The sequence below is a fragment of the Elgaria multicarinata genome, chromosome 4 (assembly GCF_023053635.1).
Source record: "Elgaria multicarinata webbii isolate HBS135686 ecotype San Diego chromosome 4, rElgMul1.1.pri, whole genome shotgun sequence".
Taxonomy (NCBI): domain Eukaryota; kingdom Metazoa; phylum Chordata; class Lepidosauria; order Squamata; family Anguidae; genus Elgaria; species Elgaria multicarinata.
In genome coordinates this window covers 144,483,777-144,507,846 of record NC_086174.1, presented here as the reverse complement: position 1 = coordinate 144,507,846, position 24,070 = coordinate 144,483,777, and positions in this window count along the sequence as shown.

Below are 24,070 nucleotides of genomic sequence, written 5' to 3'. Positions count from 1 at the left end.
TCTCACGGCCTGGTTTCCAATGCATTTCCATGGGTCTACTCTGAGTAGGACTATTTTCGTGTTTCTTTATAAACATAACATAAGTTTTGTGTTTTGTTGCCAATTCTATTTACACTCTGTAATAAGGCACTCTATTCGAATCTCTACTATGCTGCAGGAGATTGAGCGTTTCTGAAGTCACTGGTAACATCTCATTAATAAGCTCTTTTTTAAAAAAAAGCATAATCTGTCCATCCCCATTAAAACAGGCCAATACGCGTATACATTGAAACATGTTCTCCAGGCCTGGTTTCCAATGCGTATCCATGGGTCTACTCTGAGTAGGACTATTTTCGTGTTTCTTTATATACATAACGTACGTTTTGTGTTTTGTTGCCAATTCTAGTTAAACCCTTCAATAAAACGTTCCACAGGAGTCTCTACTATATATTGCAGGAGTCTGAGTGTTTTTGGTAACATATCACAAAAAGTCCTTTTTAAGAGAAACGCATGCCACTCTACTGATTTACATTGAAACCAGTTCTCACAGCCTGGTTTCCAATGCATTTCCATGGGTCTACTCTGAGTAGGACTATTTTCGTTTTTCTTTATATACATAACGTGAGTTTTGTGTTTTGTTGCCAATTCTATTTACACTCTGTAATAAGGCACTCTACTGGAATCTCTACTATACTGCAGGAGATTGAGCGTTTCTGAAGTCACTGGAAACATCTCATAATAAGCCCATTTTAAGAAAAAAGCAAGTTTCACTTTACTACTATTGAAGTAGTCTGAGCGTTTTTGGTAACATATCACAAAAAGTCCTTTTTAAGAGAAACGCATGCCAATCTACTGATTTACATTGAACCCCTTCTCACGGCCTGGTTTCCAATGCATTTCCATGGGTCTACTCTGAGTAGGACTATTTTCTTGTTTCTTTATACACATAAAGTAACTTTTGTTTTTTGTTGCCAATTCTATTTACACTCTGTAATAATGCACTCTATTGGAATCTCTACTATACTGCAGGAGATTGAGCGTTTCTGAAGTCACTGGTAACATCTCATTAATAAGCCATTTTAAGAAAAAAGCATAATCTGTCCATCCCCATCAAAACAAGCCAATATGCGTATACATTGAAACAAGTTCTCCAGGCCTGGTTTCCAATGCGTTTCCATGGGTCTACTCTGAGTAGGAGTATTTTCGTGTTTCTTTATATACATAACGTAAGTTTTGTGTTTTGTTGCCAATTCTAGTTAAACCCTTCAATAAAACGTTCCGCTTGAGTCTTTACTATATATTGCAGGAGTCTGAGCGTTTTTGGTAACATATCACAAAAAGTCCTTTTTAAGAGAAACGCATGCCACTCTACTGATTTACATTGAAACCCGTTCTCACGGCCTGTTTTCCAATGCATTTCCATGGGTTTACTCTGAGTAGGACTATTTTCGTGTTTCTTTATAAACATGAGGAAAGTTTTTGTTTTGTTGCCAATTCTATTTACACTCTGTAAAAAGGCACTCTATTGGAATCTCTACTATACTGCAGGAGATTGAGCGTTTCTGAAGTCACTGGTAACATCTCATTAATAAGCTCTTTTTTAAAAAAAAGCATAATCTGTCCATCCCCATCAAAACAGGCCAATACGCGTATACATTGAAACATGTTCTCCAGGCCTGGTTTCCAATGCGTATCCATGGGTCTACTCTGAGTAGGACTATTTTCGTGTTTCTTTATATACATAACGTAAGTTTTGTGTTTTGTTGCCAATTCTATTTACACTCTGTAATAAGGCACTCTATTGGAATCTCTACTATACTGCAGGAGATTGAGCGTTTCTGAAGTCACTGGTAACATCTCATTAATAAGCCCTTTTTAAGAGAAAAGCATTATCTCTGCATCCCCATCAAAACAGGCCAAAAGCGCGTATACATTGAAACATGTTCTCCAGGCCTGGTTTCCAATGCGCTTCCATGGGTCTACTCTGAGTAGGACTATTTTCGTGTTTCTTTATATACATAACGTAAGTTTTGTGTTTTGTTGCCAATTCTAGTTAAACCCTTCAATAAAATGTTCCACAGGAGTCTCTACTATATATTGCAGGAGTCTGAGTGTTTTTGGTAACATATCACAAAAAGTCCTTTTTAAGAGAAACGCATGCCACTCTACTGATTTACATTGAAACCAGTTCTCACGGCCTGGTTTCCAATGCATTTCCATGGGTCTACTCAGAGTAGGATTATTTTCGTGTTTCTTTATATACATAACGTGAGTTTTGTGTTTTGTTGCCAATTCTATTTACACTCTGTAATAAGGCACTCTACTGGAATCTCTACTATACTGCAGGAGATTGAGCGTTTCTGAAGTCACTGGAAACATCTCATTAATAAGCCCATTTTAAGAAAAAAGCAAGTTTCACTTTACTACTATTGAAGTAGTCTGAGCGTTTTTGGTAACATATCACAAAAAGTCCTTTTTAAGAGAAACGCATGCCAATCTACTGATTTACATTGAACCCCTTCTCACGGCCTGGTTTCCAATGCATTTCCATGGGTCTACTCTGAGTAGGACTATTTTCTTGTTTCTTTATACACATAAAGTAACTTTTGTTTTTTGTTGCCAATTCTATTTACACTCTGTAATAATGCACTCTATTGGAATCTCTACTATACTGCAGGAGATTGAGCGTTTCTGAAGTCACTGGTAACATCTCATTAATAAGCCATTTTAAGAAAAAAGCATAATCTGTCCATCCCCATCAAAACAAGCCAATATGCGTATACATTGAAACAAGTTCTCCAGGCCTGGTTTCCAATGCGTTTCCATGGGTCTACTCTGAGTAGGAGTATTTTCGTGTTTCTTTATATACATAACGTAAGTTTTGTGTTTTGTTGCCAATTCTAGTTAAACCCTTCAATAAAACGTTCCGCTTGAGTCTTTACTATATATTGCAGGAGTCTGAGCGTTTTTGGTAACATATCACAAAAAGTCCTTTTTAAGAGAAACGCATGCCACTCTACTGATTTACATTGTAACCCGTTCTCACGGCCTGTTTTCCAATGCATTTCCATGGGTTTACTCTGAGTAGTACTATTTTCGTGTTTCTTTATAAACATCAGGAAAGTTTTTGTTTTGTTGCCAATTCTATTTACACTCTGTAATAAGGCACTCTATTGGAATCTCTACTATACTGCAGGAGATTGAGCGTTTCTGAAGTCACTGGTAACATCTCATTAATAAGCTCTTTATAAGAAAAAAGCATAATCTGTCCATCCCCATCAAAACAGGCCAATACGCGTATACATTGAAACATGTTCTCCAGGCCTGGTTTCCAATGCGTTTCCATGGGTCTACTCTGAGTAGGACTATTTTCGTGTTTCTTTATATACATAGCGTAAGTTTTGTGTTTTGTTGCCAATTCTAGTTAAACCCTTCAATAAAACGTTCCACAGGAGTCTTTACTATATATTGCAGGAGACTGAGCGTTTTTGGTAACATATCACAAAAAGTCCTTTTTAAGAGAAACGCATGCCACTCTACTGATTTACATTGAAACGCTTTCTCACGGCCTGGTTTCCAATGCATTTCCATGGGTCTACTCTGAGTAGGACTATTATCTTGTTTCTTTATAAACATAACGTAAGTTTTGTGTTTTGTTGCCAATTCTATTTACACTCTGTAATAAGGCACTCTATTGGAATCTCTACTATACTGCAGGAGATTGAGCGTTTCTGAAGTCACTGGTAACATCTCATTAATAAGCCCTTTTTAAGAGAAAAGCATTATCTCTGCATCCCCATCAAAACAGGCCAAAAGCGCGTATACATTGAAACATGTTCTCCAGGCCTGGTTTCCAATGCGCTTCCATGGGTCTACTCTGAGTAGGACTATTTTCGTGTTTCTTTATATACATAACGTAAGTTTTGTGTTTTGTTGCCAATTCTAGTTAAACCCTTCAATAAAACGTTCCACAGGAGTCTCTACTACATATTGCAGGAGTCTGAGTGTTTTTGGTAACATATCACAAAAAGTCCTTTTTAAGAGAAACGCATGCCACTCTACTGATTTACATTGAAACCAGTTCTCACGGCCTGGTTTCCAATGCATTTCCATGGGTCTACTCTGAGTAGGACTATTTTCGTTTTTCTTTATATACATAACGTGAGTTTTGTGTTTTGTTGCCAATTCTATTTACACTCTGTAATAAGGCACTGTACTGGAATCTCTACTATACTGCAGGAGATTGAGCGTTTCTGAAGTCACTGGAAACATCTCATTAATAAGCCCATTTTAAGAAAAAAGCAAGTTTCACTTTACTACTATTGAAGTAGTCTGAGCGTTTTTGGTAACATATCACAAAAAGTCCTTTTTAAGAGAAACGCATGCCAATCTACTGATTTACATTGAAACCCGTTCTCACGGCCTGGTTTCCAATGCATTTCCATGGGTCTACTCTGAGTAGGACTATTTTCTTGTTTCTTTATACACATAAAGTAACTTTTGTTTTTTGTTGCCAATTCTATTTACACTCTGTAATAATGCACTCTATTGGAATCTCTACTATACTGCAGGAGATTGAGCGTTTCTGAAGTCACTGGTAACATCTCATTAATAAGCCCTTTTTAAGAGAAAAGCATTATCTGTCCATCCCCATCAAAATAGGCCATTACGCGTATACATTGAAACATGTTCTCCAGGCCTGGTTTCCAATGCGCTTCCATGGATCTACTCTGAGTAGGACTATTTTCGTGTTTCTTTATATACATAACGTAAGTTTTGTGTTTTTTTGCCAATTCTAGTTAAACCCTTCAATAAAACGATCCAAAGGAATCTTTACTATATATTGCAGGAGTCTGAGCGTTTTTGGTAACATATCACAAAAAGTCCTTTTTATGAGAAACTCATGCCAATCTACTGATTTACATTGAAACCCGTTCTCACGGCCTTGTTTCCAATGCATTTCAATGGGTCTACTCTGAGTAGGACTATTTTCGTGTTTCTTTATAAACATAACGTAAGTTTTGTGTTTTGTTGCCAATTCTATTTACACTCTGTAATAAGGCACTCTATTGGAATCTCTACTATACTGTAGGAGATTGAGCGTTTCTGAAGTCACTGGTAACATCTCATTAATAAGCCCTTTTTAAGAAAAAAGCATAATCTGTCCATCCCCATCAATACAGGCCAATACGCGTATACATTGAAACATGTTCTCCAGGCCTGGTTTCCAATGCGCTTCCATGGGTCTACTCTGAGTATGACTATTTTCGTGTTTCTGTATATACATAACGGAGGTTTTGTGTTTTGTTGCCAATTCTAGTTAAACCCTTCAATAAAACGTTCCGCTTGAGTCTTTTCTATATATTGCAGGAGTCGGAGCGTTTTTGGTAACATATCACAAAAAGTCCTTTTTAAGAGAAACGCATGCCAATCTACTGATTTACATTGAAACCCGTTCTCACGGCCTGGTTTCCAATGCATTTCCATGGGTCTACTCTGAGTAGGACTATTTTCGTGTTTCTTTATAAACATAACATAAGTTTTGTGTTTTGTTGCCAATTCTATTTACACTCTGTAATAAGGCACTCTATTCGAATCTCTACTATGCTGCAGGAGATTGAGCGTTTCTGAAGTCACTGGTAACATCTCATTAATAAGCTCTTTTTAAGAAAAAAGCATAATCTGTCCATCCCCATCAATACAGGCCAATACGCGTATACATTGAAACATGTTCTCCAGGCCTGGTTTCCAATGCGCTTCCATGGGTCTACTCTGAGTAGGACTATTTTCGTGTTTCTGTATATACATAACGGAGGTTTTGTGTTTTGTTGCCAATTCTAGTTAAACCCTTCAATAAAACGTTCCGCTTGAGTCTTTTCTATATATTGCAGGAGTCGGAGCGTTTTTGGTAACATATCACAAAAAGTCCTTTTTAAGAGAAACGCATGCCAATCTACTGATTTACATTGAAACCCGTTCTCACGGCCTGGTTTCCAATGCATTTCCATGGGTCTACTCTGAGTAGGACTATTTTCGTGTTTCTTTATAAACATAACATAAGTTTTGTGTTTTGTTGCCAATTCTATTTACACTCTGTAATAAGGCACTCTATTCGAATCTCTACTATGCTGCAGGAGATTGAGCGTTTCTGAAGTCACTGGTAACATCTCATTAATAAGCTCTTTTTTAAAAAAAAGCATAATCTGTCCATCCCCATCAAAACAGGCCAATATGCGTATACATTGAAACAAGTTCTCCAGGCCTGGTTTCCAATGCGTTTCCATGGGTCTACTCTGAGTAGGAGTATTTTCGTGTTTCTTTATATACATAACGTAAGTTTTGTGTTTTGTTGCCAATTCTAGTTAAACCCTTCAATAAAACGTTCCGCTTGAGTCTTTACTATATATTGCAGGATTCTGAGCGTTTTTGGTAACATATCACAAAAAGTCCTTTTTAAGAGAAACGCATGCCACTCTACTGATTTACATTGAAACCCGTTCTCACGGCCTGGTTTCCAATGCATTTCCATGGGTTTACTCTGAGTAGGACTATTTTCGTGTTTCTTTATAAACATCAGGAAAGTTTTTGTTTTGTTGCCAATTCTATTTACACTCTGTAATAAGGCACTCTATTGGAATCTCTACTATACTGCAGGAGATTGAGCGTTTCTGAAGTCACTGGTAACATCTCATTAATAAGCTCTTTATAAGAAAAAAGCATAATCTGTCCATCCCCATCAAAACAGGCCAATACGCGTATACATTGAAACATGTTCTCCAGGCCTGGTTTCCAATGCGTTTCCATGGGTCTACTCTGAGTAGGACTATTTTCGTGTTTCTTTATATACATAGCGTAAGTTTTGTGTTTTGTTGCCAATTCTAGTTCCACAGGAGTCTTTACTATATTCCACAGGAGTCTTTACTAAGCATTATCTCTGCATCCCCATCAAAACAGGCCAAAAGCGCGTATACATTGAAACATGTTCTCCAGGCCTGGTTTCCAATGCGCTTCCATGGGTCTACTCTGAGTAGGACTATTTTCGTGTTTCTTTATATACATAACGTAAGTTTTGTGTTTTGTTGCCAATTCTAGTTAAACCCTTCAATAAAACGTTCCACAGGAGTCTCTACTACATATTGCAGGAGTCTGAGTGTTTTTGGTAACATATCACAAAAAGTCCTTTTTAAGAGAAACGCATGCCACTCTACTGATTTACATTGAAACCAGTTCTCACGGCCTGGTTTCCAATGCATTTCCATGGGTCTACTCTGAGTAGGACTATTTTCGTTTTTCTTTATATACATAACGTGAGTTTTGTGTTTTGTTGCCAATTCTATTTACACTCTGTAATAAGGCACTGTACTGGAATCTCTACTATACTGCAGGAGATTGAGCGTTTCTGAAGTCACTGGAAACATCTCATTAATAAGCCCATTTTAAGAAAAAAGCAAGTTTCACTTTACTACTATTGAAGTAGTCTGAGCGTTTTTGGTAACATATCACAAAAAGTCCTTTTTAAGAGAAACGCATGCCAATCTACTGATTTACATTGAAACCCGTTCTCACGGCCTGGTTTCCAATGCATTTCCATGGGTCTACTCTGAGTAGGACTATTTTCTTGTTTCTTTATACACATAAAGTAACTTTTGTTTTTTGTTGCCAATTCTATTTACACTCTGTAATAATGCACTCTATTGGAATCTCTACTATACTGCAGGAGATTGAGCGTTTCTGAAGTCACTGGTAACATCTCATTAATAAGCCCTTTTTAAGAGAAAAGCATTATCTGTCCATCCCCATCAAAATAGGCCATTACGCGTATACATTGAAACATGTTCTCCAGGCCTGGTTTCCAATGCGCTTCCATGGATCTACTCTGAGTAGGACTATTTTCGTGTTTCTTTATATACATAACGTAAGTTTTGTGTTTTGTTGCCAATTCTAGTTAAACCCTTCAATAAAACGTTCCACAGGAGTCTTTACTATATATTGCAGGAGACTGAGCGTTTTTGGTAACATATCACAAAAAGTCCTTTTTAAGAGAAACGCATGCCACTCTACTGATTTACATTGAAACGCTTTCTCACGGCCTGGTTTCCAATGCATTTCCATGGGTCTACTCTGAGTAGGACTATTATCTTGTTTCTTTATAAACATAACGTAAGTTTTGTGTTTTGTTGCCAATTCTATTTACACTCTGTAATAAGGCACTCTATTGGAATCTCTACTATACTGCAGGAGATTGAGCGTTTCTGAAGTCACTGGTAACATCTCATTAATAAGCCCTTTTTAAGAGAAAAGCATTATCTCTGCATCCCCATCAAAACAGGCCAAAAGCGCGTATACATTGAAACATGTTCTCCAGGCCTGGTTTCCAATGCGCTTCCATGGGTCTACTCTGAGTAGGACTATTTTCGTGTTTCTTTATATACATAACGTAAGTTTTGTGTTTTGTTGCCAATTCTAGTTAAACCCTTCAATAAAACGTTCCACAGGAGTCTCTACTACATATTGCAGGAGTCTGAGTGTTTTTGGTAACATATCACAAAAAGTCCTTTTTAAGAGAAACGCATGCCACTCTACTGATTTACATTGAAACCAGTTCTCACGGCCTGGTTTCCAATGCATTTCCATGGGTCTACTCTGAGTAGGACTATTTTCGTTTTTCTTTATATACATAACGTGAGTTTTGTGTTTTGTTGCCAATTCTATTTACACTCTGTAATAAGGCACTGTACTGGAATCTCTACTATACTGCAGGAGATTGAGCGTTTCTGAAGTCACTGGAAACATCTCATTAATAAGCCCATTTTAAGAAAAAAGCAAGTTTCACTTTACTACTATTGCAGTAGTCTGAGCGTTTTTGGTAACATATCACAAAAAGTCCTTTTTAAGAGAAACGCATGCCAATCTACTGATTTACATTGAAACCCGTTCTCACGGCCTGGTTTCCAATGCATTTCCATGGGTCTACTCTGAGTAGGACTATTTTCTTGTTTCTTTATACACATAAAGTAACTTTTGTTTTTTGTTGCCAATTCTATTTACACTCTGTAATAATGCACTCTATTGGAATCTCTACTATACTGCAGGAGATTGAGCGTTTCTGAAGTCACTGGTAACATCTCATTAATAAGCCCTTTTTAAGAGAAAAGCATTATCTGTCCATCCCCATCAAAATAGGCCATTACGCGTATACATTGAAACATGTTCTCCAGGCCTGGTTTCCAATGCGCTTCCATGGATCTACTCTGAGTAGGACTATTTTCGTGTTTCTTTATATACATAACGTAAGTTTTGTGTTTTTTTGCCAATTCTAGTTAAACCCTTCAATAAAACGATCCAAAGGAATCTTTACTATATATTGCAGGAGTCTGAGCGTTTTTGGTAACATATCACAAAAAGTCCTTTTTATGAGAAACTCATGCCAATCTTCTGATTTACATTGAAACTCGTTCTCACGGCCTTGTTTCCAATGCATTTCAATGGGTCTACTCTGAGTAGGACTATTTTCGTGTTTCTTTATAAACATAACGTAAGTTTTGTGTTTTGTTGCCAATTCTATTTACACTCTGTAATAAGGCACTCTATTGGAATCTCTACTATACTGTAGGAGATTGAGCGTTTCTGAAGTCACTGGTAACATCTCATTAATAAGCCCTTTTTAAGAAAAAAGCATAATCTGTCCATCCCCATCAATACAGGCCAATACGCGTATACATTGAAACATGTTCTCCAGGCCTGGTTTCCAATGCGTTTCCATGGGTCTACTCTGAGTAGGACTATTTTCGTGTTTCTTTATATACATAGCGTAAGTTTTGTGTTTTGTTGCCAATTCTAGTTAAACCCTTCAATAAAACGTTCCACAGGAGTCTTTACTATATATTGCAGGAGACTGAGCGTTTTTGGTAACATATCACAAAAAGTCCTTTTTAAGAGAAACGCATGCCACTCTACTGATTTACATTGAAACGCTTTCTCACGGCCTGGTTTCCAATGCATTTCCATGGGTCTACTCTGAGTAGGACTATTATCTTGTTTCTTTATAAACATAACGTAAGTTTTGTGTTTTGTTGCCAATTCTATTTACACTCTGTAATAAGGCACTCTATTGGAATCTCTACTATACTGCAGGAGATTGAGCGTTTCTGAAGTCACTGGTAACATCTCATTAATAAGCCCTTTTTAAGAGAAAAGCATTATCTCTGCATCCCCATCAAAACAGGCCAAAAGCGCGTATACATTGAAACATGTTCTCCAGGCCTGGTTTCCAATGCGCTTCCATGGGTCTACTCTGAGTAGGACTATTTTCGTGTTTCTTTATATACATAACGTAAGTTTTGTGTTTTGTTGCCAATTCTAGTTAAACCCTTCAATAAAACGTTCCACAGGAGTCTCTACTACATATTGCAGGAGTCTGAGTGTTTTTGGTAACATATCACAAAAAGTCCTTTTTAAGAGAAACGCATGCCACTCTACTGATTTACATTGAAACCAGTTCTCACGGCCTGGTTTCCAATGCATTTCCATGGGTCTACTCTGAGTAGGACTATTTTCGTTTTTCTTTATATACATAACGTGAGTTTTGTGTTTTGTTGCCAATTCTATTTACACTCTGTAATAAGGCACTGTACTGGAATCTCTACTATACTGCAGGAGATTGAGCGTTTCTGAAGTCACTGGAAACATCTCATTAATAAGCCCATTTTAAGAAAAAAGCAAGTTTCACTTTACTACTATTGAAGTAGTCTGAGCGTTTTTGGTAACATATCACAAAAAGTCCTTTTTAAGAGAAACGCATGCCAATCTACTGATTTACATTGAAACCCGTTCTCACGGCCTGGTTTCCAATGCATTTCCATGGGTCTACTCTGAGTAGGACTATTTTCTTGTTTCTTTATACACATAAAGTAACTTTTGTTTTTTGTTGCCAATTCTATTTACACTCTGTAATAATGCACTCTATTGGAATCTCTACTATACTGCAGGAGATTGAGCGTTTCTGAAGTCACTGGTAACATCTCATTAATAAGCCCTTTTTAAGAGAAAAGCATTATCTGTCCATCCCCATCAAAATAGGCCATTACGCGTATACATTGAAACATGTTCTCCAGGCCTGGTTTCCAATGCGCTTCCATGGATCTACTCTGAGTAGGACTATTTTCGTGTTTCTTTATATACATAACGTAAGTTTTGTGTTTTTTTGCCAATTCTAGTTAAACCCTTCAATAAAACGATCCAAAGGAATCTTTACTATATATTGCAGGAGTCTGAGCGTTTTTGGTAACATATCACAAAAAGTCCTTTTTATGAGAAACTCATGCCAATCTACTGATTTACATTGAAACCCGTTCTCACGGCCTTGTTTCCAATGCATTTCAATGGGTCTACTCTGAGTAGGACTATTTTCGTGTTTCTTTATAAACATAACGTAAGTTTTGTGTTTTGTTGCCAATTCTATTTACACTCTGTAATAAGGCACTCTATTGGAATCTCTACTATACTGTAGGAGATTGAGCGTTTCTGAAGTCACTGGTAACATCTCATTAATAAGCCCTTTTTAAGAAAAAAGCATAATCTGTCCATCCCCATCAATACAGGCCAATACGCGTATACATTGAAACATGTTCTCCAGGCCTGGTTTCCAATGCGCTTCCATGGGTCTACTCTGAGTAGGACTATTTTCGTGTTTCTGTATATACATAACGGAGGTTTTGTGTTTTGTTGCCAATTCTAGTTAAACCCTTCAATAAAACGTTCCGCTTGAGTCTTTTCTATATATTGCAGGAGTCGGAGCGTTTTTGGTAACATATCACAAAAAGTCCTTTTTAAGAGAAACGCATGCCAATCTACTGATTTACATTGAAACCCGTTCTCACGGCCTGGTTTCCAATGCATTTCCATGGGTCTACTCTGAGTAGGACTATTTTCGTGTTTCTTTATAAACATAACATAAGTTTTGTGTTTTGTTGCCAATTCTATTTACACTCTGTAATAAGGCACTCTATTCGAATCTCTACTATGCTGCAGGAGATTGAGCGTTTCTGAAGTCACTGGTAACATCTCATTAATAAGCTCTTTTTAAGAAAAAAGCATAATCTGTCCATCCCCATCAATACAGGCCAATACGCGTATACATTGAAACATGTTCTCCAGGCCTGGTTTCCAATGCGCTTCCATGGGTCTACTCTGAGTAGGACTATTTTCGTGTTTCTGTATATACATAACGGAGGTTTTGTGTTTTGTTGCCAATTCTAGTTAAACCCTTCAATAAAACGTTCCGCTTGAGTCTTTTCTATATATTGCAGGAGTCGGAGCGTTTTTGGTAACATATCACAAAAAGTCCTTTTTAAGAGAAACGCATGCCAATCTACTGATTTACATTGAAACCCGTTCTCACGGCCTGGTTTCCAATGCATTTCCATGGGTCTACTCTGAGTAGGACTATTTTCGTGTTTCTTTATAAACATAACATAAGTTTTGTGTTTTGTTGCCAATTCTATTTACACTCTGTAATAAGGCACTCTATTCGAATCTCTACTATGCTGCAGGAGATTGAGCGTTTCTGAAGTCACTGGTAACATCTCATTAATAAGCTCTTTTTAAAAAAAAAGCATAATCTGTCCATCCCCATCAAAACAGGCCAATATGCGTATACATTGAAACAAGTTCTCCAGGCCTGGTTTCCAATGCGTTTCCATGGGTCTACTCTGAGTAGGAGTATTTTCGTGTTTCTTTATATACATAACGTAAGTTTTGTGTTTTGTTGCCAATTCTAGTTAAACCCTTCAATAAAACGTTCCGCTTGAGTCTTTACTATATATTGCAGGATTCTGAGCGTTTTTGGTAACATATCACAAAAAGTCCTTTTTAAGAGAAACGCATGCCACTCTACTGATTTACATTGAAACCCGTTCTCACGGCCTGTTTTCCAATGCATTTCCATGGGTTTACTCTGAGTAGGACTATTTTCGTGTTTCTTTATAAACATCAGGAAAGTTTTTGTTTTGTTGCCAATTCTATTTACACTCTGTAATAAGGCACTCTATTGGAATCTCTACTATACTGCAGGAGATTGAGCGTTTCTGAAGTCACTGGTAACATCTCATTAATAAGCTCTTTATAAGAAAAAAGCATAATCTGTCCATCCCCATCAAAACAGGCCAATACGCGTATACATTGAAACATGTTCTCCAGGCCTGGTTTCCAATGCGTTTCCATGGGTCTACTCTGAGTAGGACTATTTTCGTGTTTCTTTATATACATAGCGTAAGTTTTGTGTTTTGTTGCCAATTCTAGTTCCACAGGAGTCTTTACTATATTCCACAGGAGTCTTTACTAAGCATTATCTCTGCATCCCCATCAAAACAGGCCAAAAGCGCGTATACATTGAAACATGTTCTCCAGGCCTGGTTTCCAATGCGCTTCCATGGGTCTACTCTGAGTAGGACTATTTTCGTGTTTCTTTATATACATAACGTAAGTTTTGTGTTTTGTTGCCAATTCTAGTTAAACCCTTCAATAAAACGTTCCACAGGAGTCTCTACTACATATTGCAGGAGTCTGAGTGTTTTTGGTAACATATCACAAAAAGTCCTTTTTAAGAGAAACGCATGCCACTCTACTGATTTACATTGAAACCAGTTCTCACGGCCTGGTTTCCAATGCATTTCCATGGGTCTACTCTGAGTAGGACTATTTTCGTTTTTCTTTATATACATAACGTGAGTTTTGTGTTTTGTTGCCAATTCTATTTACACTCTGTAATAAGGCACTGTACTGGAATCTCTACTATACTGCAGGAGATTGAGCGTTTCTGAAGTCACTGGAAACATCTCATTAATAAGCCCATTTTAAGAAAAAAGCAAGTTTCACTTTACTACTATTGAAGTAGTCTGAGCGTTTTTGGTAACATATCACAAAAAGTCCTTTTTAAGAGAAACGCATGCCAATCTACTGATTTACATTGAAACCCGTTCTCACGGCCTGGTTTCCAATGCATTTCCATGGGTCTACTCTGAGTAGGACTATTTTCTTGTTTCTTTATACACATAAAGTAACTTTTGTTTTTTGTTGCCAATTCTATTTACACTCTGTAATAATGCACTCTATTGGAATCTCTACTATACTGCAGGAGATTGAGCGTTTCTGAAGTCACTGGTAACATCTCATTAATAAGCCCTTTTTAAGAGAAAAGCATTATCTGTCCATCCCCATCAAAATAGGCCATTACGCGTATACATTGAAACATGTTCTCCAGGCCTGGTTTCCAATGCGCTTCCATGGATCTACTCTGAGTAGGACTATTTTCGTGTTTCTTTATATACATAACGTAAGTTTTGTGTTTTGTTGCCAATTCTAGTTAAACCCTTCAATAAAACGTTCCACAGGACTCTTTACTATATATTGCAGGAGACTGAGCGTTTTTGGTAACATATCACAAAAAGTCCTTTTTAAGAGAAACGCATGCCACTCTACTGATTTACATTGAAACGCTTTCTCACGGCCTGGTTTCCAATGCATTTCCATGGGTCTACTCTGAGTAGGACTATTATCTTGTTTCTTTATAAACATAACGTAAGTTTTGTGTTTTGTTGCCAATTCTATTTACACTCTGTAATAAGGCACTCTATTGGAATCTCTACTATACTGCAGGAGATTGAGCGTTTCTGAAGTCACTGGTAACATCTCATTAATAAGCCCTTTTTAAGAGAAAAGCATTATCTCTGCATCCCCATCAAAACAGGCCAAAAGCGCGTATACATTGAAACATGTTCTCCAGGCCTGGTTTCCAATGCGCTTCCATGGGTCTACTCTGAGTAGGACTATTTTCGTGTTTCTTTATATACATAACGTAAGTTTTGTGTTTTGTTGCCAATTCTAGTTAAACCCTTCAATAAAACGTTCCACAGGAGTCTCTACTACATATTGCAGGAGTCTGAGTGTTTTTGGTAACATATCACAAAAAGTCCTTTTTAAGAGAAACGCATGCCACTCTACTGATTTACATTGAAACCAGTTCTCACGGCCTGGTTTCCAATGCATTTCCATGGGTCTACTCTGAGTAGGACTATTTTCGTTTTTCTTTATATACATAACGTGAGTTTTGTGTTTTGTTGCCAATTCTATTTACACTCTGTAATAAGGCACTGTACTGGAATCTCTACTATACTGCAGGAGATTGAGCGTTTCTGAAGTCACTGGAAACATCTCATTAATAAGCCCATTTTAAGAAAAAAGCAAGTTTCACTTTACTACTATTGAAGTAGTCTGAGCGTTTTTGGTAACATATCACAAAAAGTCCTTTTTAAGAGAAACGCATGCCAATCTACTGATTTACATTGAAACCCGTTCTCACGGCCTGGTTTCCAATGCATTTCCATGGGTCTACTCTGAGTAGGACTATTTTCTTGTTTCTTTATACACATAAAGTAACTTTTGTTTTTTGTTGCCAATTCTATTTACACTCTGTAATAATGCACTCTATTGGAATCTCTACTATACTGCAGGAGATTGAGCGTTTCTGAAGTCACTGGTAACATCTCATTAATAAGCCCTTTTTAAGAGAAAAGCATTATCTGTCCATCCCCATCAAAATAGGCCATTACGCGTATACATTGAAACATGTTCTCCAGGCCTGGTTTCCAATGCGCTTCCATGGATCTACTCTGAGTAGGACTATTTTCGTGTTTCTTTATATACATAACGTAAGTTTTGTGTTTTTTTGCCAATTCTAGTTAAACCCTTCAATAAAACGATCCAAAGGAATCTTTACTATATATTGCAGGAGTCTGAGCGTTTTTGGTAACATATCACAAAAAGTCCTTTTTATGAGAAACTCATGCCAATCTTCTGATTTACATTGAAACTCGTTCTCACGGCCTTGTTTCCAATGCATTTCAATGGGTCTACTCTGAGTAGGACTATTTTCGTGTTTCTTTATAAACATAACGTAAGTTTTGTGTTTTGTTGCCAATTCTATTTACACTCTGTAATAAGGCACTCTATTGGAATCTCTACTATACTGTAGGAGATTGAGCGTTTCTGAAGTCACTGGTAACATCTCATTAATAAGCCCTTTTTAAGAAAAAAGCATAATCTGTCCATCCCCATCAATACAGGCCAATACGCGTATACATTGAAACATGTTCTCCAGGCCTGGTTTCCAATGCGCTTCCATGGGTCTACTCTGAGTAGGACTATTTTCGTGTTTCTGTATATACATAACGGAGGTTTTGTGTTTTGTTGCCAATTCTATTTAAACCCTTCAATAAAACGTTCCGCTTGAGTCTTTTCTATATATTGCAGGAGTCGGAGCGTTTTTGGTAACATATCACAAAAAGTCCTTTTTAAGAGAAACGCATGCCAATCTACTGATTTACATTGAAACCCGTTCTCACGGCCTGGTTTCCAATGCATTTCCATGGGTCTACTCTGAGTAGGACTATTTTCGTGTTTCTTTATAAACATAACATAAGTTTTGTGTTTTGTTGCCAATTCTATTTACACTCTGTAATAAGGCACTCTATTCGAATCTCTACTATGCTGCAGGAGATTGAGCGTTTCTGAAGTCACTGGTAACATCTCATTATTTAGCTCTTTTTAAGAAAAAAGCATAATCTGTCCATCCCCATCAAAACAGGCCAATACGCGTATACATTGAAACATGTTCTCCAGGCCTGGTTTCCAATGCGTTTCCATGGGTCTACTCTGAGTAGGACTATTTTCGTGTTTCTTTATATACATAGCGTAAGTTTTGTGTTTTGTTTCCAATTCTAGTTAAACCCTTCAATAAAACGTTCCACAGGAGTCTTTACTATATATTGCAGGAGTTTGAGCCTTTTTTGTAACATATCACAAAAAGTCCTTTTTAAGAGAAACGCATGCCAATCTACTGATTTACATTGAAACCCGTTCTCACGGCCTGGTTTCCAATGCATTTCCATGGGTCTACTCTGAGTAGGACTATTTTCGTGTTTCTTTATAAACATGAGGAAAGTTTTTGTTTTGTTGCCAATTCTATTTACACTCTGTAAAAAGGCACTCTATTGGAATCTCTACTATACTGCAGGAGATTGAGCGTTTCTGAAGTCACTGGTGACATCTCATTAATAAGCCATTTTAAGAAAAAAGCATAATATGTCCATCCCCATCAAAACAAGCCAATACGCGTATACATTGAAACATGTTCTCCAGGCCTGGTTTCCAATGCGTTTCCATGGGTCTACTCTGAGTAGGACTATTTTCGTGTTTCTTTATATACATAACGTAAGTTTTGTGTTTTGTTGCCAATTCTAGTTAAACCCTTCAATAAAACGTTCCGCTTGAGTCTTTACTATATATTGCAGGAGTCTGAGCGTTTTTGGTAACATATCACAAAAAGTCCTTTTTAAGAGAAACGCATGCCACTCTACTGATTTACATTGAAACCCGTTCTCACAGCCTGGTTTCCAATGCATTTCCATGGGTCTACTCTGAGTAGGACTATTTTCGTGTTTCTTTATAAACATGACGTAAGTTTTGTGTTTTGTTGCCAATTCTATTTACACTCTGTAATAAGGCACTCTATTGGAAACTCTACTATACTGCAGGAGATTGAGCGTTTCTGAAGTCACTGGTAACATCTCATGAATAAGCCCTTTTTATGAAAAAAGCATAATCTGTCCATCCCCATCAAAACAGGCCAAAACGCGTATACATTGAAACATGTTCTCCAGGCCTGGTTTCCAATGCGTTTCCATGTGTCTACTCTGAGTAGGACTATTTTCGTGTTTATTTATATACATAACGTAAGTTTTGTGTTTTTTTGCCAATTCTAGTTAAACCCTTCAATAAAACGATCCAAAGGAATCTTTACTATATATTGCAGGAGTCTGAGCGTTTTTGGTAACATATCACAAAAAGTCCTTTTTAAGAGAAACGCATGCCAATCTACTGATTTACATTGAAACCCGTTCTCACTGCCTGGTTTCCAATGCATTTCCATGGGTCTACTCTGAGTAGGACTATTTTCGTGTTTCTTTATAAACATGAGGAAATTTTTTGTTTTGTTGCCAATTCTATTTACACTCTTTAATAAGGCACTCTATTGGAATCTCTACTATACTGCAGGAGATTGCGCGTTTCTGAAGTCACTGGTAACATCTCATTAATAAGCCCATTTTAAGAAAAAAGCAAGTCTTCACTTTACTACTATTGCAGTAGTCTGAGCGTTTACTGTAACATATCACAAAAAGTCCTTTTTAAGAGAAACGCATGCCAATCTACTGATTTACATTGAAACCAGTTCTCACGGCCTGGTTTCCAATGCATTTCCATGGGTCTACTATGAGTAGGACTATTTCCTTTTTTCTTTATATACATAACGTAAGTTTTGTCTTTTGTTGCCAATTCTATTTACACTCTGTAATAAGGCACTCTATTGGAATCTCTACTATACTGCAGGAGATTGAGCGTTTATGAAGTCACTGGTAATATCTCATTAATAAGCTCTTTTTAAGAGAAAAGCATTCTCTGTCCTTCCCCATCAAAAAAGGCCAATAAGCGTATACATTGAAACATGTTCTCCCGGCCTGGTTTCCAATGCGCTTCCATGGGTCTACTCTGAGTAGGACTATTTTTGGGTTTCTTTATATACATAACGTAAGTTTTGTGTTTTGTTGCCAATTCTAGTTAAACCCTTCAATAAAACTTTCCACAGGAGTCTTTACTATATATTGCAGGAGTCTGAGCCTTTTTGGTAATATATCACAAAAAGTCCTTTTTAAGAGAAACGCATGCCAATCTACTGATTTACATTGAAACGCGTTCTCACGGCCTGGTTTCCATTGCATTTCCATGGGTCTATTCTGAGTAGGACTATTTTCGTGTTTCTTTATAAACATATCGTAAGTTGTGTGTTTTGTTGCCAATTCTATTTACAGTCTGTAATAAGGCACTCTATTGGAATCTCTACTATACTGCAGGAGATTGAGCGTTTCTGAAGTCACTGGTATCTCATTAATAAGCCCTTTTTAAGAAAAAAGCATAATCTGTCCATCCCCATCAAAACAGGCCAATACATGTATACATTGAAACATGTTCTCCAGGCCTGGTTTCCAATGCGTTTCCATGGGTCTACTCTGAGTAGGACTATTTTCGTGTTTCTTTATATACATAACGTAAGTTTTGTGTTTTGTTGCCAATTCTAGTTAAACCCTTCAATAAAACGTTCCACAGGAGTCTTTACTATATATTGCAGGAGTCTGAGCGTTTTTGGTAACATATCACAAAAACTCCTTTTTAAGAGAAACGCATGCCACTCTACTGATTTACATTGAAACGCGTTCTCACGGCCTGGTTTCCAATGCATTTCCATGGGTCTACTCTGAGTAGGACTATTTTCGTGTTTCTTTATAAATATGAGGAAAGTTTTTGTTTTGTTGCCAATTCTATTTACACTCTGTAATAAGACACTCTATTGGAATCTCTACTATACTGCAGGAGATTGAGCGTTTCTGAAGTCACTGGTAACATCTCATTAATAAGCTCTTTTTAAGAAAAAAGCATAATCTGTCCATCCCCATCAAAACAGGCCAATACTCGTATACATTGAAACATGTTCTCCAGGCCTGGTTTCCAATGCGTTTCCATGGGTCTACTATGAGTAGGACTATTTTCGTGTTTCTTTATATACATAGCGTAAGTTTTGTGTTTTGTTTCCAATTCTAGTTAAACCCTTCAATAAAACGTTCCACAGGAGTCTTTACTATATATTGCAGGAGTCTGAGCGTTTTTGGTAACATATCATAAAAAGTCCTTTTTAAGAGAAACGCATGCCACTCTACTGATTGACATTGAAACCCGTTCTCATAGCCTGGTTTCCAATGCATTTCCATGGGTCTACTCTGAGTAGGACTATCTTCGTGTTTCTTTATAAACATGAGGAAAGTTTTTGTTTTGTTGCCAATTCTATTTACACTCTGTAATAAGGCACTCTATTGGAATCTCTACTATACTGCAGGAGATTGAGCGTTTCTGACGTCACTGGTAACATCTCATTAATAAGCTCTTTTTAAGAAAAAAGCATAATCTGTCCATCCCCATCTAAACAGGCCAATACGCGTATACATTGAAACATGTTCTCCAGGCCTGGTTTCCAATGCGTTTCCATGGGTCTACTCTGAGTAGGACTATTTTCGTGTTTCTTTATATTCATAGCGTAAGTTTTGTGTTTTGTTTCCAATTCTAGTTAAACCCTTCAATAAAACGTTCCACAGGAGTCTTTACTATATATTGCAGTAGTCTGAGCGTTTTTGGTAACATATCATAAAAAGTCCTTTTTAAGAGAAACGCATGCCACTCTACTGATTGACATTGAAACCTGTTCTCATAGCCTGGTTTCCAATGCATTTCCATGGGTCTACTCTGAGTAGGACTATTATCTTGTTTCTTTATACATAACGTAAGTTTTGTGTTTTGTTGCCAATTCTATTTACACTCTGTAATAAGGCACTCTATTGGAATCTCTACTATACTGCAGGAGATTGAGCGTTTCTGAAGTCACTGGTAACATCTCATTAATAAGCCCTTTTTAAGAGAAAAGCATTATCTGTCCATCCCCATCAAAACAGGCCAAAAGCGCGTATACATTGAAACATGTTCTCCAGGCCTGGTTTCCAATGCGCTTCCATGGGTCTACTCTGAGTAGGACTATTTTCGTGTTTCTTTATATACATAACGTAAGTTTTGTGTTTTGTTGCCAATTCTAGTTAAACCCTTCAATAAAACGTTCCACAGGAGTCTTTACTATATATTGCAAGAGTCTGAGGGTTTTTGGTAACATATCATAAAAAGACCTTTTTAAGAGAAACGCATGCCAATCTACTGATTTACATTGAAAGCCGTTCTCACGGCCTGGTTTCCAATGCATTTCCATGGGTCTACTCTGAATAGGACTATTTTCGCGTTTCTTTATATACATAACGCAAGTTTTGTGTTTTGTTGCCAATTCTATTTACACTCCGTAATAAGGCACTCTATTGGAATCTCTAGTATACTGCAGGAGATTGAGCGTTTCTGAAGTCACTGGTAACATCTCATGAATAAGCCCTTTTTAAGAAAAAAGCATAATACATTGAAACATGTTCTCCAGGCCTGGTTTCACGGCCTGTTTTCCAATGCATTTCCATGGGTCTACTCTGAGTAGGACTATTTTCGTGTTTCTTTATATACATAACGTAAGTTTTGTGTTTTGTTGCCAATTCTAGTTAAACCCTTCAATAAAACGTTCCATCGGAGTCTTCACTATATATTGCAGTAGACTGAGCGTTTTTGTTAACATATCACAAAAAGTCCTTTTTAAGAGAAACGCATGCCAATCTACTGATTTACATTGAAACCCGTTCTCACGGCCTGGTTTCCAATGCATTTCCATAGGTCTACTCTGAGTAGGACTATTTTCGTGTTTCTTTATAAACATGAGGAAAGTTTTTGTTTTGTTGCCAAATCTATTTACACTCTATAATAAGGCACTCTATTGGAATCTCTACTATACTGCAGGAGATTGAGCGTTTCTGAAGTCACTGGTAACATCTCATTAATAAGCCCATTTTAAGAAAAGAGGAAGTCTTCAGTAGTAGTCTGAGCGTTTACGGTAACATATCACAAAAAGTCCTTTTTAAGAGAAACGCATGCCAATCTACTGATTTACATTACATACTCATAGTCCTATGAGTAGGACTATTTTCGTGTTTCTTTATATACATAACGTAAGTTTTTTGTTTTGTTGCCAATTCTAGTTAAACCCTTCAATAACATCTCATTAATAAGCCTTTTTAAGAGAAAAGCATTCTCTGTCCTTCCCCATCAAAACAGGCCAATACGCGTATACATTGAAACATGTTCTCCAGGCCTGGTTTCCAATGCTCTTCCATGGGTCTACTCTGAGTAGGACTATATTCGTGTTTCTTTATATACATAACGTAAGTTTTGTTTTTTGTTGCCAATTCTAGTTAAACCCTTCAATTAAACGTTCCACAGGAGTCTTTACTATATATTGCAGTAGTCTGAGCGTTTTTGGTAACATATCACAAAAAGTCCTTTTTAAGAGAAAGGCATGCCATTCTACTGATTTACATTGAAACCCATTCTCACGGCCTGGTTTACAGAGTGTAAATAGAATTGGCAACAAAACACAAAACTTACGTTATGTATATAAAGAAACACGAAAATATTCCTACTCAGAGTAGACCCATGGAAGCACATTGGAAACCAGGCCTGGAGAACATGTTTCAATGTATACGCGTATTGGCCTGTTTTGATGGGGATGGACAGATAATGCTTTTCTCTTAAAAAGGACTTATTAATGAGATGTTACCAGTGACTTCGGAAACGCTCAATCTCCTGCAGTATAGTAGAGATTCCAATAGAGTGCCTTATTACAGAGTGTAAATAGAATTCGCAACAAAAGATAAACTTTCCTCATGTTTATAAAGAAACACGAAAATGGTCCTACTCAGAGTAGACCCATGGAATCGCATTGGAAACCAAGCCTGGAGAACATGTTTCAATGTATACGCGTATTGGCCTGTTTTGATGGGGATGGACAGATAATGCTTTTCTCTTAAAAAGGACTTATTAATGAGATGTTACCAGTGACTTCAGAAACGCTCAATCTCCTGCAGTATAGTAGAGATTCCAATAGAGTGCCTTATTACAGAGTGTAAATAGAATTGGCAACAAAACAAAAACTTTCCTCATGTTTATAAAGAAACACGAAAATAGTCCTACTCAGAGTAGACCCATGGAAGCGCATTTGAAACCAAGCCTAGAGAACATGTTTCAATGTACACGCGTATTGGCCTGTTTTCATGGGGATGGACAGATAATGCTTTTCTCTTAAAAAGGGCTTATTAATGAGATGTTACCAGTGACTTCAGAAACGCTCAATCTCCTGCAGTATAGTAGAGATTCCGATAGAGTGCCTTATTACAGAGTGTAAATAGAATTGGCAACAAAAGAAAAACTTTCCTCATGTTTATAAAGAAACAAGAAAATAGTCCTACTCAGAGTAGACCCATGGAAATGCATTGCAAACCAGGCCGTGAGAACGGGTTTCAATGTAAATCAGTAGATTGGCATGTGTTTCTCTTAAAAAGGACTTTTTGTGATATGTTACCAAAAACGCTCAGTCTACTGCAATATATAGTAAAGACACCTGAAGAACGTTTTATTGAGGGGTTTAACTAGAATTGGCAACAAAACACAAAACTTACGTTATGTTTATAAAGAAACACGAAAATAGTCCTACTCAGAGTAGACCCATGGAAGCGCATTGGAAACCAGGACTGGAGAACAGGATTCAATGTATACACGTATTGGCCTGTTTTGATGGGGATGGACAGATAATGCTTTTCTCTTAAAAAGGGCTTATTAATGAGATGTTACCAGTGACTTCAGAAACGCTCAATCTCCTGCAGTATAGTAGAGATTCCAATAGAGTGCCTTATTACAGAGTGTAAATAGAATTGGCAACAAAACAAAAACTTTCCTCATGTTTATAAAGAAACACGAAAATAGTCCTACTCAGAGTAGACCGATGGAAGCGCATTGGAAACCAAGCCTGGAGAACATGTTTCAATGTACACGCGTATTGGCCTGTTTTGATGGGGATGGACAGATAATGCTTTTCTCTTAAAAAGGGCTTATTAATGAGATGTTACCAGTGACTTCAGAAACGCTCAATCTCCTGCAGTATAGTAGAGATTCCAATAGAGTGCCTTATTACAGAGTGTAAATAGAATTGGCAACAAAACACAAAACTTACGTTATGTATATAAAGAAACAAGAAAATAGTCCTACTCAGAGTAGACCTATGGAAATGCATTGGAAACCAGGCCATGAGAACGGGTTTCAATGTAAATCAATAGATTGGCATGCGTTTCTCTTCAAAAGGACTTTTTTTTGATATGTTACCAAAAACGCTCAGACTCCTGCAATTTATAGTAAAGACTCCAGTGGAACGTTTTATTGAAGGGTTTAACTAGAATTGGCAACAAAACACAAAACTTACGTTATGTATATAAAGAAACTCGAAAATAGTCCTACTCTG